Raw genomic sequence first — 6,219 nt, 5'->3', positions numbered from 1 at the left:
GTTAGTATCTGCTTGCAATTACCCCCTTGTCAATTCTGCTGCCTCTTGCTGTCATGTGTTTGTCAAGTAATTTTTGCTCCCTAAGCATACCACTTTGTCCTTCTCTTCATTAAATTTCCCTTCACTGTTTTGAACCATTTCTTCTGTTTACCAAAATCATGAATCTTGATCTTGCCTTCCACAGGGTATGTAATCCTTCCCACCATGTTTTCATCTATATAGAACTCCTCTCTACCTTATCATTTGCTGCTGATGAAGTTAGCAGAGGATGAGAAGCATTCTTGTATCCTAGTTTGAGAAGAAACCATTGATAACTTCTCCAAATGCAGCTTTTCAACCTTCTGTGTAAGTCCATCTTAATCCTGTTTCTATGGATTGACAATCACATGATTCTGTATCAAGATTCATTCTGAAATATATTATTTCTACTGCTTCCCTTTATACTCTAAGCTGGTCAGCTTGTCAAGAAAGGAAGTCTGATTGATTTGATATTATGTGAGCATTGATAAATGCATGTTGGCTGTTTGTTTCGAATTTAGGGGCCTAAAATTATTAACAATTTGCTGTGATATCATTTTTTTAACTTTATAAATATATTTTTAATCTATTATTTTCTGCTTCGCTGTCCCTAACATTTCTTTTTCGCATAGTCAGTAATTTGTGGTCACAGCTAGGCTTTTTTTCAACAGTGGAGACAGAAAAGCACTGAATGTTTCAGTCTCCTTCCTGTGTTGTCCATTAGTTGCTTACTTCCCCATAAATAATGGAACTGCATCTTCTCTAACCATTCCCTTACTTCTAACACAAGGCTATTGATTAATAAAGCTGTGGCTGCATAGCAACCTTTTCATGACAATAAATGTTCTCTATTTCTCGACATTCTATTCTAAGCAGAATTTTCAGCCATTGTGTATTCACCTTGTCGTCCAGATGAACTTACCATATTTCTTGAGTTTGCTTATGAGACTGTCATGTGGGGCTGTATGAAAAGCTACAATAAAATCAAGACAGTGTACAGCTTCAGCTGCTCCTCCTTTAAAGAATTTTTTTCCATCCTCATACACAGTGAAAAACTACAATGATCTATTGCTGGTATACACCTAAAATTAAGTGCCCCAAAAGAAGACGGTGTTTTTAAAGTGATCCCAACCAGGCCTACAAGGACCCCTGAAGGACAGTGGGTCCCATAGCTTCTAGCTCTTACCCAAAGTGCAACAGAAGTGCTCAGAGCCTTTGCATTGCTCAAAATTTATGCAAATAGAATTCGATCTTTTAGGTGTTATTAGCGGTAAGTAGCTCCCACCAAATTAAAGACAGACTATTAGAGAAAGGCATAGCAAAGCTAGGCTGCAACCTTGGTGCTTGTGGCTGCCAATAAACCTGCTAGCCAGCAACCCTGCGTTGCAGAACCAGGATTGCAGAATATTGGGCTGAACATCAGAATATATCTCATCTGGCTCTTGCGCGGCATCCGATTATGTGAGTCTCAGGCATCAGTGTATCTGTTCACACAGTGAACTCCATCAGTGTCTTCCATAATGCCGATGGGTTAAGGAAGCAGCTGGAGAACTGAGGCACAAGGGGAAAAGGCCGCGTATCAACGGCCCTGCCGGCTGGGGCCAAGTGGGCAGGCACCCCCAGTCTGGCCTTACAGTGCAGCCAGCCAGCATTTCCCAAACGGCCCAGTTTCCATACTTGCTCCTTTCTGTTATTCATGTCCAGTGGTTAAGTTTGAAAGGTTACTGATGCTGAGACCGGTTCCTTAACTCCATCAGGTCAGTGTTCACATCTTTCCTCCACAGCCTAAATACCAAGTTCTGTTGTGTGAAATGGCACTTAAAACTAAACACATCTGAAACTGCCTACCTCTGATTTTCCATTCCTCCTGATTTCTTTACTATTCTTACTCTTTTTGCTTTATTGTTTTGCTTCACTATTTTCCCAGTCCATTTGGGTACATGCAATTTAATAATTATCCTTTCTTCATCCTCCAGGTTGTCTTCAAAGTCTCTCTAAATCTTACCTTGCCAAACAACCAATTCTCTTTCTTCCTCTCTCCTGTGCTGCTGCCTTCTGCTTTACCTTGTGTTTATTTGCTTTGGCTTATTTTCTTTTTACATTTCAAGCTTTTCATGCAGAGACAATGCCTGCATGCGTAAAGTGCATCATAATTCTATGATGTCATAGAAAAAAAAAGAAATATGAAGAGAAGGTTGTTTTTACAATGAAAATAAGCACGTTTCTTAACTGTGCTGCTATGAAAGAGAAACAAACAAATGGATATTAGGGCAAGACCCTGTGCCAGCACCTAACTAGTTCATCTTTTCCTTCCCCTAGTCAAGCAGGCAGTGAACTGCCATGGGGACTGTTTTTCAGAGAGGCAGAGTGAAGGCAATGCCTTTGGGAGGCAGACATCTACACTCACTGACATATGACTTGGCTGAAAACCAAGCCAAGAAATGTGCTGGTTTGGATTATGGTATTTTGTTTCTCTTTATTGCTATCAATGCTAATCTTGGGAGGAGCAAGGGTACAGTTGCTACCTGCTCTGCTTCGTTTGCCAAGCCCCTCGTAGCTTGCCTTCCAGGCAGAGACCCCACAGAACCTCCACTTCCAACATTTTACTGTGTAAAGTTCCTTTTAATACAAAAAGCATATTAACCATAAGTACGTGCTTGGGATTGACAGACTGATTTTGAAGCTGGTTGTCTTTTGAGAGTGACATTTATAAAGATTAATCCATGGGACATTTTCTCCCAATATGCAGTTTTAAGCATCAAAACCAAATGCAGCTGTCTTGTTACCAATAAATTTATGTCAATGGAACAAAGATGACTTAAAATTCTGATAAGTGAAAACTTTCTGGCTGACTGGCCACCTGCATATTTTCAGTGCTAGTGTTACTCAAATTCCTGCATAAACAAATCACAATTATTTTCCCTGTAGATTAACTTATTTTTATTTTTTTTATTCAACAATGCTTCAACACTTCTTACTTGAATCTAGATGATCCTTAATTTAGTTTCTAGGAGATAGTCCTTGAAATAGTGGTTGTCTGAAGTGGTAGAATTATCACATACTTTAAATGTCAGCTCTGCTGAAATAGTACAATTAGATCACGACTGATGTGGCTCTCTAAAAACCAAGCCTAAAATTTAACCCTAGAAGAGTCGTGTCCAAGAAATTCGTCTCACCCTTTCTATACTAATGAAGAACACTGTAGCAGGGTAAGTAATTTCCTGTGTAATCCACAGATCTCTGTACACTACCGAACTAACTATAAAGGAACATAGGAAATATAGTTTGAAGCTTAAGAAAATTTTGTTCAAAATTTCACTTAATGGGCTGATCATCTGTTAAGCAAACAAAAATGTCTCCAGGCAAAGAATTCAAGTTCAAGTCCCTGGTATTTCTTAACAACGATCAGATGAAGTAAAACATTAAGGACAGATCTGCAAATCTTCCCGTGAAATGCGCACGAATTAGAAACTCTGTTTGCCTGAAGGAATAGTAACTGAAAAATCAATTGCAAGTCACACTACACAACATCTGGAGCTGTGACGAGGTGCTGTTTAACTGCCTGTTTGAGACCCTTGTTCACACACAAACCCTGTTTCAGGCGTCCTAAGTGCTAGGTCAAACACACTGAAGCCACAGAATGCAAATGTCCGGATCAGAGTAAAGTTATTCAGCAGGCTCAAATCAACTTGGAAAAGACAGTGGCTTTGTACAAGCAGATATTGCCAGCCAGATACCTGTGCGTACTGCAGTCTTTGGCTTTCCCACTTGCTGCCCATAGGCATTTTCTCCAATTCTCCTGTCCCTTCCTTCTTACTTCAGCAAAAAGTCATTCTCCCCATCTGAATATTGTTTCATTTGAATGCAAGTTCAGGATCTGTCTCCTCTGTCTCTTTGGATATTTACTAAAACTGGAACATTCATCTTAAATACCTTGCACCGCATCACACCTCCAGATGTTGATATTGCTATAAAGGCCAGCACCTGACGGGACAACCAAGCACCAGTAGTCACAGCCATAGGCTTTTGCTCTGCTATCTGCTATGAGCTTGCTATTTGTGTACTGCTTCTGCCCATCACAGTCCAGTTTGGAAGCAGGTGAAGATATTGGATCTTCCAGGTTTCTAGGGAAGAAGCCATTACGGCAGTGCACGATGGTGGACATCCAGCAGCCCATGCAGGTGAGCACACATGTAGAACAGAGCAAGGCAATGACTGAAGACAAGTAAGCCAAAAACATTTCCATCCTTTCTTGCTGCAACAGCCTTGACTGAATTCTAGCCGGATTAAATTTTCTACAATTATATTTTCCAAGTATATTTTCTATAATTTTCCACAGTACTGAGGGTGTTACTCACAGAGCATCTTGGCTTCCCCTTTGCACAAAGACGGTTTGCCACCACCAGGAAAGAAGGGGCATCCAGGAGCAATTGCTGTCACACTATGGGGCACCAGGCACCCATGGAGAAGAAGTGGCATTTTGGTTCAACACCTTTACACTTCAGCGGCACATCTAAGATGATTCCACAAGCAAGAGCCAAAGCAGTCTGGCAACAATCCTGCTAAGGAGTTCACACTGTGAGTCCTTTACACTTCCTTTTTTTCCTGTGTTGGGTCTTAAGCGCTTTGCCTAAAGGGCTGTCTCACATTAACAGCCATTCTCCTCCGGACCCTAGCCGGGCAGCCTGCACCACCTTCCCTTTCCTACCACAGTGGCTCTGAGCAGGCTGCAGTACATCCTCCACCCTAGCGCCGTCTGAGCTGCCCCCTCCAGCCATATAACACCGTGCAAGAATACAGGGGGGGAAACGAGCATACATCTGTTCTGAATTGCCAAGATTTTTAGTTGTGTTTTAACTATGAAGTAAGGCTGAATGCTGATAGCTCGAGTTTTGCCCGTTTAGGCACAGCAGTTGGGCCCTTAATCCACGTATGGGCTGCAGTACAATTTAAGAACAGAAATGTGGTCCTGCTGTCATGCCATTTAGAATCAATAGGTGCAAATCCAACTGTTTGAATTTTTTCTCCTGGCCTGCAAAGGGCTGATTACCTGAAATATTGTAGGTCACCATAAACTTCTAAACCTGCAGTGGATTTTTTGTGAAATCACAGCTCTAAAATGAAAAATCCTGAAGAGGCAAAGTATTTTGACCCATGTGTGTTTTAAATTTCTAAAGTAATGTGTTGCCATTAGCAGCATAAAACATTTTGGGACAGTTAGCTACAATTGGAAGGAAATGTAAATTGTTGCAGTTACCACAGTCATGTTCACCCAGCTACACTGTACACATACAGCTCCTGTCATCATGAATGTGTGCAACAAAGGGAGACTTCATTCCATTTCCAGCAGGCGGGATGCCTAGTTTGGCCCATTACAGCCAAACAGTTGAAGCATCAAGGTCTCTCTGCATTAGGGTCTTTCTCATTAGGGAATACAAAGATAGAAAGAAAGACTGAACATCAGCAACTGCTTTAAAATTGCAGGTGCTAATGGTGATCTAAGGCAGCACAGGAATCAGTGGCACAGGCTGGAGCTGCAATTTAGCCTGTTGAACTCTCTGTATGGCCAGGCTACTGTTTGGTACAAACTGGACAAAAGTGTGTGCCATCAAAGACCTTTTTATTATTTCTTGTATTTCCTCAGTTCTTACCATTTTGATTCACAATACTTGTAATATTGTGGTACTTGAAGCTTTGGTAGTTTATTAACAACATAATTTAATCACTACCTTTTTCTATTTACTATTTATTTATCACAAATAAAATCCTAGCTGAACAAATAATCTCTCACACATTCGACATAACAGAAGCAGAAGGAAGTACATTGGTACTAGCGCACAAGGTCCATTTTTACTGGAGCTAGTGACGTTTATGATGAGTAGATTTTCTTCAGGAAGTACTAAAAAACGTCCAAAGGATTGCTCAGAGTCATTTCAAATGGTCTAAAATTTCAAAGACTCTACAGAAGCAAGCAGAACTAGAAGTCCACTCTTTAAAAAAAATATCTGAGTGTTCCCAACAAATCTAATGGAAATGAGACCTTCTTGTTCACGTGGAGTTCCACAGATTTTTCCTCTTGCTGCTATTGTGCAATGCCTTCTTTGGGGGGGTGGGGCAGAAAGAGTGGTGGTAGGAGGGGAAGAGAGAAAGAAAGAAAAAAAACCCCAAACAGAAACACACAAAAAAAGCCTTAATGAAAAG

This window comes from Falco biarmicus, chromosome 5 (assembly GCF_023638135.1).
Source record: "Falco biarmicus isolate bFalBia1 chromosome 5, bFalBia1.pri, whole genome shotgun sequence".
NCBI classification, from domain to species: Eukaryota; Metazoa; Chordata; class Aves; order Falconiformes; family Falconidae; genus Falco; species Falco biarmicus.
Note: the sequence above shows the minus strand (reverse complement) of the source record.